Genomic DNA, 14,161 nt, shown 5'->3' on the forward strand with positions numbered 1-14,161 from the left:
AGGCTAATCTGAGAGCAGCAGATGAAAGGAGGAGAAGTCTGCCCATTCCAAGAGCTGGCTCATGAAACAGGCATATGATCAGAGCCTTGAAAGAATAGGACAGTCTGCCAAGGTCCCCTTCCCTGACAGGAACCCACACTAAAGAGCAACTGCTGGGGATTCAATGAGGCTTTAAACACCAAGTCCATCCTCTTGTTCTGACAAATAAGGAATCTATTCCAGGAAGGGTTTTTCGGGGCTGGGTGAAAAAGTGAAGGGATTAAGGGGGGAGGGGGGGGAACCTCAGACACAGACAAAAGTATGGTGACTAGTAGAGGGAAGGAGGGGAGGGGGGAGGTAGAAGGGGTAGAGGGAGGATAAATGGTGATGGAAGGAGACTTGACTTGGGGTGGTGAACAGACAATATAATATACAGATGATGTGTTATAGAATTGTACACCTAATACCTATATAATTTTATTAACCAGTGTCACCCCAATTAACTCAGTAAAAAAATAAAAAAGGGAATCTATTGCCTAGGGCGTTTAGGTGATTGGCCTGAGGTGTCACAGCTAATAGTCTATGCCAGGACTAATACAGAAAACTCCAGACTAAAACTATCCCCTTCACCTTTCCTCTTCGGTTGCATTGCCCGTTTCCTCTTTATTTCAGGGGAAAGCATGTTCCTTTCCCGATCTACCATCGTTTGGTTGTTACTAAGCACTAACTGTTGCATAAAACAAGTGACAAAATGGTGGGCTCTTTTCTCCAAGACTATAAAACTATAAACTGTCGCCTTATAATGTATTCAAAAGATTTGGAAACCAATTGAAATTGCTTCTCGTGCAAAGTATCATTTGAGAGCTGCTGCAAATGAGTTAAGGATGTATTCTCCTAGGAAAGTTTTCATAGTGGAATAAAGAACACTCAAAAGGAGGCCCAATTCCTGCAGACTGTTCACAGCCCCGGGAAAAGAGCCGATTGCCCTAAGTCTCTCAGAGTGCTTGAGGGGAAGCAGCAGAAGCTACCGGAGACAGCCTAGCACAACTCGTTCTCTCCTGTATCAAACATCCGTAGGATCCAGTGTGTGGCTGGCATGTTTTTTTTAAAAGAATGAAAAAGACGTGGCCCCTGACCTCGAAGGGCTGATTCTCGGGAGGTTAGGCTCCGCAGTCGTGAGTTGTAAACCTAAGAAGCTCCAAGCCCAAGCCCCTGGGGGTCCCACCCTCGGGTCCCCGCCCAGTCTCCGGGGAACTGCGGCAGCGGCTTCGGGCAGGGATGCTCCGAGGAGAACTGCCTCCCGGCGGGCGGAGAGGCCCGGCCCGGCGGGTGGAAGGCGTGTCCCCACGGAGGACACGAACAGCCCCGAGACGGTCCCCAACTACCTTGGATCTCCCTTGGCGCCCCCTGCAGCCCCCCACCCTGTGCCTCTCTACACCTCCCGCCCAAGTCGTTCACCTCGAAGACCTCCCACCCCGCGGTTACCTCCGGGGGGGCTCCCGTGGTCCAGACCGCACACCCAGGACCCCAGGGGCAGCTTCAAATCTCAGGCCCAGGCTGGTCGCGGGGGTCAAATCAAAGCAAAACCTGTTTGAACTGGACTGAGTCTAGGACCCGGGGATGGTGAACGGATAGCAAAGGTGGGCTGGAAGGGGACAAACCCCCTGGAGACGGTGTTTACAACGGCCACTTCCGGAGACTCCACTCCACTCCCCTCGCCGAGCTTCCCAGACTTTCGCCCGCCTCCGGCCCGCCCCGCCGCGGCCCCCTCTCGCCCCGCCTCCCGCGGCCGCAGCTCCGGGAGACGCACGCGGAGAACGCGGGGCTCCGATTGGCAGAACCGGGCCGCGGGCGGCGCGGCTGCGCTGGAAGGCGAGCCCGCGCATGCGCCGTTGCTGGAGAGCGGTGCCCCCCACGCGCTTCCTCCCCGCACGAAAATGCCCCGACCCGCGCTCCAGGGTGGTGGGCTCAGCGTGGGGGAGCCGGGTCACAGTCTCAGAATCCCCACAGAGCCCACTGAAAAAAGGCAGATTTCTGACCCCCTTCCCTCCGCCCCCTGAATAAGCATCTAAGGTCGGATCCGGACCCCGCATTTTAAAACTGGCCTCCCTGCTGGTCCTCAGAGCCAGGGCAGCCCCTCGGGGTCCGCGATCCGGCTCCGAGCCCGAGGGAAATGCTCTCCGCTCGCCTTCTGCACCAGTGGCTTGTTTCCCGCAGTTCAGACCGCTCTCCGCCAGCACCGCGCTTTGTGTCCCCTCCTCCCATCCCCATTGTATCCCAGCTTCTGGTTGTAAATGGGGCCAGAAGAAGGCGGGTCAGTGCGCTGGTGCCGGTGCAGCGCCTTTCGTTATAAATATTACGTAACGAGGTAACTCGCAAAAAAAAAAAAAAAACGACCTTGGATCCTTAGCATGTGCAACGTCTCTCCTATCCCCCTCCTCCCTCCCCCAGCTCCAAGCACACAGACACACTCATACACATACACACCCGCCTTCCTCTTGTTGATAATTATACTTTGGGTTTCTCCCAGTAGCTGCTTCACAATCTGCTGCCCCCTCTGGGAAATTGGAAAACCAAATCCTCTTTTGTTCCTTGGCTTTGGAAACTCGATTCCCCAAAGAACATTGCAAATTGACGGGAGTTAGATTAAGCATTTTATTTTCACCACCGTCACCTCCTCTCCAAAGAAGGTGCCTAATGCAAAATGAGCCTTCAGTGCTAAAATTGTTCCCAGTTTATTGTAATCAACCTGAAATCAGGTGTAGGGGACCATCTTTCCCGTCTCCCTGGGGAGAACCAACAGCCATAAATGCGAATATAAATTGAGATCTGATTCTAGTAGTACTGAAACTTCCACTGGTTTGAGTGTAGTCATTTATATTTTAAAAGGAGACCCGCCCCACTTCCTCATAATTTTTGCCAGAAAGAGAATAGTTGCTTCCAGGAAAAAAAAAAAAGAGTTTATGGAAAGGACACAATAGCCCATTCTAACATTTAGAAATTAAATGGAAAATTACAACAGGCTAATGAGATTATGGCTTTTTTTTACTTTGCAAGTTTTAGTTAGTATTTATAAAATTTCTTATTTACATTTTGTATTGATTTTAGAGAGAGAGAAAAAATCTATTTGTTATTCCACTTCTTTATGCATTCATTAGTTGATTCTTGTATGTGCCCTGACTGGGGATGGAACCCGAAACCTTGGCATATCAGGAGGACACTCTGACCAGCTGAGCTCCCTGGCCAGAGCTTGTTTATGTTTAAACAAAAATTACAAAATTGAATATTGTGTGGCAAGAATAAATGCCAAATATACTATACTGTACACCTTTTGTAGTGGAAAATAGTGAAATATGAAGACTTGCTATCTTCATTTATTTGTTCACTTAACAATCATGGAATACAGACTATATACCTAGCCTGGTGCTAGGTGATAGGAATACCGGATATTAATATTCATACATGGGAATTAGAAGTTAATATCAAAAGGCGTGAGCATCCCAAAGGCTTCACCAAACTGAGATGGAATTGGAAGATGTGTAAGCTACAAACACCAGCACATAGTGCATGAGGCATCTGGAAAACTGGAAGAAGCTCTGCCTGCAGTCTTAAGGTTAGAGTGGGAGTGGGGAATAAGATATGAGACTGGAGAAATAAGCAGAACCAGATCACAGAGGGCCTTGTAGATCATGCTTAGTTTACAAAGCTAATGAAAGGCATTCTTGTAATTATTATAATAATTACACGGTAAGTCTGACTGTTTTAAAACACGTAGAGTGCCCTGGCTGCTGGTATAGCTCAGTTGCTTGAGTGTCATCCCATGCACCAAAAGGATTCCAGGTCAGGCCATATGCTAGGGTTTTTAACTCGATCCTCAGTGTTTCTCTCCTTCCTCCCTTCAAAAAGAAAAAAATCTTTTTTAAATATATGTTTTTCAGAGAGGAAGGGAGGGGGAGAGAGAGATAGAAACATCAATGATGAGAGAGAATCATTGATCGGCTGCCTCCTGAACAGTCCCCCCAACCCCCCAGTGGGGATGAGCCCGCAACCTGCCTCTATCCAGTGAGTCAAACCAGCTAGGGCGAAAAAAATACTTTTGAGATTAATTCAATTTATCTCTACTAGCACTCCACCAAAACAACTTCCATACTCAATAGCAACCTCATTGCCAATCCCAGACCCCTTGAAATCACTGACAGTGATCGTCCTCAGATTTCTCTTCTCTTGGTTTCTGCAACTCTGATCTTTTTGCTGCTGTTCAGGGAACTGTTATCCCTTTCTTGCCCTCAAAGTGATATTTTCTGAGTTTCTGCCCTCAAACTTCCCATTTTCCCATTTAAGCCTCCTCAGTGATGTCACCCATTCCTGCAAGTGTGAACTCTATGTCTTACATTTTCAATTATTTTTGTCTACCTGACATCCTAATATCATAAACTGAGCTCTGGTTTTGAATTTTTAACTCCAAATGGAACAGTGTCATTTTAACATTTGGCAATATTGAGTTCAGTACATCTAAAACTTAATTATCTTTCCTAACTTCTCACTGGAGACCCCCAAACTACTCCGCTAACTATTTATAAAACTTCTAATCTCTTAGACACCCAAATTAAAAGGAAAAAGCTTAGCCCTAACCAGTTTGGCTCAGTGGATAGAGCGTCGGCCTGCAGACTAAGGGGTCCCAGGTTCGATTCCGGTCAAGGGCATGTACTGTGGTTGCGGGCATATCCCCAGTAGGGGTTGTGCAGGAGGCAGCTGATTGATGTTTCTCTCTCATTGATGTTTCTAACTCTCTATCCCTCTTCTTTCCTCTCTGTAAAAAATCAATAAAATATATTTTTAAAAAATGAAAATAAATAAATAAAAGGAAAAAGCTTAGAGAAACTTCCTTCTCTCAAGCTCTCAATTTCTAAATCTAAGAATCAATTAGAGAGAGGAACCAAGATGGCAGCAAAGTTAAACAACTGAACTGCTGCCTTGCACAACAATTTCAAAAATACAACTAAAAGACAAAATGTCTACCACCCAGAACCACAGGAAAGCTGGCTGAGTGGCAGATTTACAACTAAGGAGAGAAAGGAGCACAAATGCAGAAAAGCTGAGGTACGGAGGTGCGAGAAGCGGGTTGTTGGCGGGCGACTGGGCATGTGGCTTTTCTTCAACCCGCAGTGAGACAAGCTCCCGATCACTCTGAAATACAGTTTCTGGGGACACGAAGGGGACCCAGATGCCTACGGGGAGAAGCTGGACTCTCGGCCATCAAGTCGGAAAGTGAGAGTGACTTTTTTACAGAGGTGCGCCCAGCAATCAGGGTTTACTGCGCTAGAGCGCAGGACGCAGAGACTTGGAAACGCGGAAAGGCAGAGAGGGCTCATGGCAGCCATCGCCATTTGCCACGCCCCAACCTAGTGATGCCCTGAGACCCTGCCCCGCCCTGAGGCCCCGCCCCGCACATTCTACAAACCCGTCCAGGCTCCACACAGCAGCTTTTGCATATAAATGGCCTGTTCTGTGGCAGCTCAACCAAATTAACTGCAGCTCCAGTCAGACTGCTCCAAAACCGCCCAAGCAAAAGAGGAGAAAACTAGTTCTTGCTGTAGCTCCTGCTGGGGGACACACAGTACACAAGGGTACACCAAGAGTGTCCACCTCAGGTAACTGGGAGGCTGACCTGTTGAACCAATAGGACACCTAGTACACAAAGCTACCCTACCAACTCAGGGAAGCAGTGAAAATGAGGAGGCAAGGAAACAGATCCCAAATGAAAGAAATGGAGGAGAACAAACAGATGGACATAAAGTTCAAAACCACAGTTATAAGGTTTTTCAAGAATTTCATGGAAAAGGCTGATAAATTTAATGAGACCCTCGAGGATATGAAAAAGGACCAACTAGAAATTAAACATACACTGACTGAAATAAAAAATATTATACAGAGACCCAAAAGCAGACTAGAGGATCGCAAGAATCAACTCAAAGATTTGGAATACAAAGAGGCAAAGGACACTCCTCCAGAGAAGCAAGAAGAGAAGAGAATTCAGAAAGTTGAAGATAGTGTAAGAAGCCTCTGGGACAACTTCTAGCGTACCAACATCAGAATTACGAGGGTACAAGAAGAAGAGAGAGAGCAAGATGCTGAAAACCTATTTGAAGAAATAATGAACGAAAACTTCTCCCACCTGATGAAAGAAATAGACTTACAAGTCCAGGAAGCACACAGAACCCCAAACAAAAGGAATCCAAAGAGGACCACACCAAAACACATCATAATTAAAATGCCAAGGGCAAAAGACAAAGAGAGAATTTTACAAGCAGCAAGGGAAAAACAGTTAGTTACCTATAAGGGAGCACCCATACGATTATCAGCTGATTTCTCAACAGAAACTATGCAGGCCAGATGGGAGTGGCAAGAAATATTCAAAGTGATGAAAAGCAAGAACCTACAACCAAGACTACTCTACCCAGCAAAGTTATCATTCAGAATTAAAGGACAGATAAAGAGCTTCACAGATAAGAAAAAGCTAAAGGAGTTCATCACCACCAAACCAGTATTATATGAAATGCTGAAAGGTATTCTTTAAGAGGAGGAGGAAGAAGAAGAAGAAAGATAAAAATTATGAACAACAAATATATATCTATCAACAAGTGAATCTAAAAGTCAAGTGAATTAAAAATCTGAGGAACAGAATAAACTGGTGAACATAATAGAATCAGAGGCATAGAATGGGAGTGGATTGATAATTCTCAGGGGGAAAGGGGTGTCTGTGTGAGGGGTACGGGAAGAGACTGGACAAAAATCATACACCTATGGATGAGGACAGTGGTGGGGGGGGAAGTAAGGGCAGAGAGGTGGTGGGAACCGGGTGGTGGGGAGATATGGGGGGGGGGAAACAATTGTAATCTGAACAATAAAGATTTATTAAATAATAATAAAAAAAAATAAAAAATAAAATTGACAAATCAAAAAAAAAAAAAAAAGAATCAATTAAGTCCTACTTTTTCTCTAAGTCTTCTATCTTCTTTCTACACCTATTCCTAAGCATCTTCATTTGTTTGTTTCCTCATTGCTTCATATCCAGACACTTGTGATCAGGACCTTCACTGTGGTCTAAGACAAGTCACTCACCTCTCCCTTCTGTGCAAATTCTCAACATCTTTACAAGTTGACAAACTAAAATCTATGGCATTTTTAAACCCGCAAATATGAGAGAAAAGGATCAAAATGTAGACATTCTCATAGCAATGTTTTTTTTTCTGATATATCTCCTCAGGCAAGGGAAACAAAAGAAAAGACAAACATGTGGGCAAAAAATTAAGAAAATATCAAAAGCAGGCCTACGGGCATACGTGTACCTTTCTGACACAAGGGGAGTGTTCATTGTATGTTCATTCCCTGTTCATTGTATGCATGTGAGCCTTATGGTGTTTCAAGCACCAGATGATCCACATCCTTTTGACCCTTCAGTAACCTTCCCCAGAAGGTTCAAACCCCGGGTGCTTGATAATGAAGCTGCTTTGATATCAATTCTTAGAACTGCAAGGCCTTGCCACAATTGTTGCTCTCAGCGGCCCTTTGTTCTTTCAATCCCCATTCTGCATGCTTATATTACCCTCTTGATCAATTCTTTTATTGACTCCTCAGTCCTTACTGGATAAAACTTAAACTTTTCTCTTGTCAATCTAAGGTCCCTAGTCATGTCCCTACCTGCCTTTCCAATCTTGCCTTCACTCTCACAATAAATCTTTCCTCTCATTCACATTAGAACGGAAAACACAAAACGTTTGAGAATAAATGTAATAAGAGGTAGGCATAGACTTATATTAAAAGTTTTAAGATATATAAATTCATATAAAAGCTTTAAATCCAGATAACATTGTTTACTGAACATATAATATGCGCCAGGCACTATGATAAGTAGTTTCACATCTACTTTTTTTCAAAAATGCAAATATCTTCATTTACTCCAATAATACATGGTCACTTAAGAAATTGGGCAACTGTAGAAAAGCAAAAGTCTCCCCAAAGTTCTACTTCCCCATCCTAGATATAAAAACAGACTCATAGACACAGAGAACATTTTGATGGTTGCCAGATGGGAGGAGGGCTTGGGGGGGACAGGTGAAAAAGGTGAAGGTATTAAGAAGTTGGTGTTACCGAATAGTCATGGGGTTGTAAAATACGGGAATGTAGTCAATGTATGCAGTCAGATGGGTACGAGATTTACCAGGATGATCACTTAGTACGTTTCACCAGGGTGTACACCTGAAACTAATATAATATTGTATGCCAACTGTAAGTTATTATTTACACAGGTGGTTTAAGGTTACAAGCATAAATTGGTATTTATCTAAATGAAGTTGAATTAAAGGATATTTTTAAAGGGTTTAATCCTACAGATTCTTATAATACTATACTCTTGCAAAATCAATAAAATTTAAACGAACATAGTACTCAAGTCCATGTGTTAAAAAATAACAAAGCAAGAATATTAATTGTTGGTTGGGAAATGTAATATGAATTACCCTAATAGCTTACTTATCAAAACTGCTAGCTCATCAGGACTCATTTTAAAATTCTTGTTTCACTGAGCCCACTACTCCAAAGCTATTATACCCTAAATTGCTCATTCCCAACCAGTGAGTGCCCCACCTTGCAAGACCTGCCTTAAAATCTCACCCAGTCCTGGCCCTAAATCTCTGAGAATGCCTTTCTTTAATTTCCTCATTTTGAGGCACCCCTTAGACTCTGTCAAGGTGATGTTTTCTCTTAAACAAAGTAAAATAAACTTAGCATTTTTTAAAATTACATTTATTGGGGTGACATTGGTTAATAAGACAATATAGGTTTCAAATGCACATTTCTATGATACATGTTCTGTATATTGCATTGTGTGCCCACCACCCAAAGTCAAATCTTCTTCTGTCACCAAATATTTGATCCCCTTTACCCTTGATTAGCCCTCACCCACCCTTCTTTCTGATAACCACCATACTGTTGTTTGTGTCTGAGTTTTTATTCATTTGTTTTTCTTGTTTGTTCATTTGTTGCTTTCTGATTTATATCCCACATCTGAGTGAATCATGTGGTTCTTAGCTTTTTCTATCTGACTTATTTTACTTAAGCATATTCTCAAGGTCATTCAGTATTGTTGAAATGGCAGTATTTCATCTTTTCTTATGGCTGAGTAATATAAACTTAGTGAGTTTTTTTAAAATTTAATATTCCCAGAAGGTCAATGGCCTTTTTAAAAAATATTTTTTTATTGATTTCAGAGAGGGAGAGGAAAGGAGAGAAACATCAGTGATGACAGGGAATCATTGATTGGCTGCCTCCTGCATGCCCCCTACTGGGGATTGAGCCCACAACCTGGGCATGTGCCCTTGATTGGAATCCAACCTGGGCTCTGTACACTGAGCAAAACCGATCAGGGCTAAACTTAGCTTTTTTTAATCAACAGGATTCTTTTGTGTGTGTGTTCATGTGTGTCAGAGTGGGTCAACAGTTGGTACAAGCAATAAACAAGTAAGAAAAATAAAATAAACAGCATTCCAGATGGAGATAAATGCTATAAAAAAAAAATGTGGGAAAGAAAGTACATGTGAGTGGTGCGGGGAGGGTAAGTGGGTTGTTCCCATTTTAGATTAGGTAATCAGCTAAGGCTTCCCTAAGTGGATGACATTTGAGCAAAGACCTGGAGCGGGTGAGGGAGAAAGCATTCAGCTACTTAGAAAGAGCATTCCAGAAAGAGGGACTAGCAGTTGCACAGGGTTTAAGGTGTTGTATCGCAAATCAGCGAGCTGGACAAGACACCTTAATCAGCCAACTAGTTAGGAGTCATCTTTATTGTGCGCAGGTTCAGAGCAGATTACCTCTGTCAAATTCTGAACAAATACGGGAGGGAGTATTTCCTTTTTATATCCTTCTAGTACTTTGTGTAAGTTATTTTTGTAGACAGCTTGTAACCTTGAGTATCATATCATATCTATACAGACACCTGGCATCAATATCAGCGTATCAGTCCCTTATGTTAGATGGCTAGCTTGCAAGGTCAGACAATTAAGTTTATCTTTTCTATTCAAGCAAAAAACAAAGTTATTTTACAGTCTAAAAATAACAGAGTTGACGTATAGAATAAGGGACTAAGAATAACAGAGCAGTTCAAACGGCAGTTTTTCCAAAGGAGGGATTACTATGCTTCAAAGGCAGGACCTTGCCTGTCGTGCTGAAGAAGTGACAAGGAAGCTGCTATGGCTAAAGACAAAGAAAATGGCAGGGAGATAGGATATGAGGGATAAAAGGTGATAGCAGGGAACCAGGTTGTATAGGGCCCTTTTTCTAAATGAGATGGGCAAACCATCCAGGTGAAGTTTATAATCGAATTTTCAAAAAATTATATGAAATGTTTAGATTACTTAAGGGATAATTGACATTTTGATGGTATTGAGTCTCCTACCCAATAATATGTTATACCTCTCTGTTTATTCTAGACTTTCTTTAAAATCCTTCAGCACACCTTAATAGTTTTTGGCCCATGAATCTTACAGAGTCTTAAGTTTATTACTAGGTTTTAAAGGTTTGCTTTTGTTTGGCTTGGCTTTTTGCTATTGTAAATGGGATTTCCCCCTATTACTTTCTCTAACTGGACCATGTCTCAGTCCCTACTGGTACTCTAAATTCAACCAGTATCTTGATTTCTATTTTTGTCTACTTTTCACATTTATATAAATAGAATCACACAGGTTTTTTTAGAAAAAACTATTAATTTTTAATGTATTGCCTCTAAATGATGACAATATGTCCTGTTGGTAGTTGAGTCTTGGTAGTTATAACTCGCTTCTGTTACCTACCTTGATGCATTGGATAGAATTCTCAGAACAATTTTGAACAAAAGAGATGATAGATTTTGTTTTATTTATGACAATGTGGAATCATTCTTATATTCACTCCCTTTAAATATAAATATCACTGATTAGTTATTAGAACTTAGGTTTATGTTAAGAAAGTATCTTTATCTTACTGATTTTCTATTTTTTAAAACCAAAAGCCTATTTCTGCATCTGTAGTGAACACTATAAGTGGTATATTAAGCAAGCATACCAGTGAGAGGTAATCAAAATGCACCTTTATGTTGTTTCCCATGGTCCTTTAAAATGCCTTCAGAATAAGATTTTTATCCATCTCCCGAAATGAAACTCAAGTTTGATTATTCTGATCACTATTAGGAAATTGGAAGTCCAGACATCATTGTAGGAGGCAAATTCAATTCAGAATTAGAATATCTTGCCCATTATATTGATTGATATACAGGTATCCCCCACTTTTCGAAAGTTCACATTATACCACTTCTCTTTTACAAAAGACCTACATCAGTCCTTGTTTTTGCTAACTGAAAGAAATACAAGGGCAATTTGGATTTTTAAAAAAATATATTTTATTGATTTTCTTACAGAGAGGAAGGGAGAGGGAGAGAGAGTTAGAAACATCAATGAGAGAGAAACACTAATCAACTGCCTCCTGCACACCTCCTCCTGGGGACGTGCCCACAACCAAGGCACAAGCCCTTGACCGGAATCGAACCTGGGACCCCTGAGTCCGCAGGCCGACACTCTATCCACTGAGCCAAACCAGTCAGGGCTGGATTTTATGAAAAAAAGCAAAAATGGCATTCAGCTTGTTTTGCAGCTTATAGAAGCCTGTGGCACCCCATCAGCGAGAGTGGCCCCACCACACTTCTTCCCGGGAACTACTAAATGCATGCAACACGAAATAATTCCGAGCCCCAGATGTCCATGTCACTGAAACACTGAAAAAAGGAAAACAATTTCTGAATAATCAGTAGAATAAAAGTATAGTCTAGTTTTCATAGCTCTGTATTCATATTTTCACAATAAGAGTGCCTTCTATTTTTATATTGTTTAAAATTATTAATTACTAGAGGCCTGATGCACGAAGATTCGTGCAAGAATGGGCCTTCCTTCCCCTGGCTGTGGGCATCGCCTTTGCTCCTGCTGGAGGCGCCTTTCTGCCTTCCCATGCTGCCCAGAGGCCCAGAGCTGCTGGGGGGGTGCAGAACACCATGGCGACAACAGAAGTGTCATCCCACCCCTAGCCGCTAGGCACCTGCATATGCAAATTAATCTGCCATCTTTGTTAGGTTAATTTACATACTCACTCCTGACTGGCTGGTGGGCATCGTGAAGGTATGTTCAATTTGCATCTTTCTCTTTTATTAGTGTAGATATCTTCCTTTACAAATATATTTATATACCTTTTTCTAATACTGTTTATTTAATATTGTTTAAACCCAATGTACTAAAACAACTATTTTTATTGTTTATAGCTAACTTATAAACACTAGGGCAATATTATGTAGAACTTGAAATCTTGACTGGAAAGTTCCTTGCTAGGAAAAGGTAAATAAAGTTCCCATAGAGAGGCAGAATTCAATTCCCTTCTCTGAATTTTGAGAGCTGTTTATTTGTTGCTGTATGTTGTTTTTTGTTTTTGTTTTGTTTTTTACTTTTTCTCCCTCGTGTACTGCTGGTAGGAATGCAGACTGATGCAGCCGCTGTGGAAAACAGTGTGGAGTTTCCTCAAAAAGTTAAAAATGGAACTCCCATTCAACCCAGTGATCCCACTTCAGGGAATATATCCCAATAAATCAAAAATACCAATCAGAAAGGATATATGCACCTCTATGTTCATAGCAGCACAATTTACAATAGCTAAGATTTGGAAACAACCTAAGTGCCCATCAGCAGATGAATGGATTAAAAAACTGTGGTACATCCACACAATGGAATACTATGCTTCTATAAAAAAGAAGGGGCATTTACCATTTGCAATAGCATGGATGGACCTGGAGAGCATTATGCTAAGCAAAATAAGCCAGTCGGAGAAAGATAAATATCATATGATCTCACTCATTTGTGGGATATAATGAACAACATAAACTGATGAACAAAAATAGATCCAGAGACAAAGAAACACTGAACAGACCGCCCAACCTCGGAGGCAAGGCTGGGGGGGGGGGGGGGGCAATGGACAGGGACACTGGGGCTGTGGGGGCTTGTCCTGAGGGGTGGGAGTGGCCAAAAGAGGTCAATGGGGGGTGGGGGGTGGGGGAGGAGACACATGTAATACTTTAAAGTAAAAAAAAAAAAAGAATGTAGGTTCTGCACTGTATTTTGCATACTCACAGCTGTAAACCTACTTTTGCCCTATATGTATGTATGTGTAAAATCAAAGGATAATTAAAATTTACAATTATTTACATTTTGTTATAAAATTTAAATGACCCTTAGTTTGTAGAAATGTGAAACTGAACATCTCAAAGACCTTACTTTTATGTTCTTTATGTGTAATAATTTATTTTAATATTTTAAAATTTTTATTATTAAATGTACTTAATTATTTTATTTTATTTATTTTTTTATTGTTTAAAGTATTACATATGTTTCCCTTTTCCCCCGATTGATGTACTTAATTATTTTAAAAGTTGAGCAAAACAAAGCAAAAAAAAAGATTCATCATATTAGCAACTTTTAAGTAGAGGATTTTCTTCATCAATTAAAATATCCTTTGGACTTGTATGCATGCATATAAGCATAAGCAATGGACGCAAAACTCTGGGGGGGGAGGGTATGTGTGGGTGTGGGGTGGGGGGATAATGGTAAGATATGTACACATATAATACCTCAAAAAAATATTTAAAAAAAATAATAAATAAAATAAAATAAAATAAATAAAATAAAATATCCTTTGATCAGATGTATGCAATTTGATTTACCCATGACAGATACACCCATTGCATGACATGTTCTTTACTAATATACTTATAGAACACTATATTACAAATAGTATAAAGGTTTAAATTCACACACACACACACAATTTTTTAATTAATTTTAGAGAAAGTGAGGAAGGTGGGGAGAGATAGACAGAGAGACATCAATTTGTTGTTCCACTTACTTATGCATCATTGGTTGTTTCTTGTATGTGCCCTGACCAGGGAGCAAACCCACAACCTTGGCGTAATGGGACGACGTTCTAACCAGCTGGCATAATGGGATGAAGCTCTAACGGGCCAGAGCTTACTTTTTCTCTTGTTTTATAAATATTTTTGTACTTTGAGCTCCTATGGAGGGTAGGATGATGTCTTGGATGTTCAGTAAATATCTGCAGT

The sequence above is a fragment of the Eptesicus fuscus genome, chromosome 15, assembly GCF_027574615.1.
Source record: "Eptesicus fuscus isolate TK198812 chromosome 15, DD_ASM_mEF_20220401, whole genome shotgun sequence".
NCBI classification, from domain to species: Eukaryota; Metazoa; Chordata; class Mammalia; order Chiroptera; family Vespertilionidae; genus Eptesicus; species Eptesicus fuscus.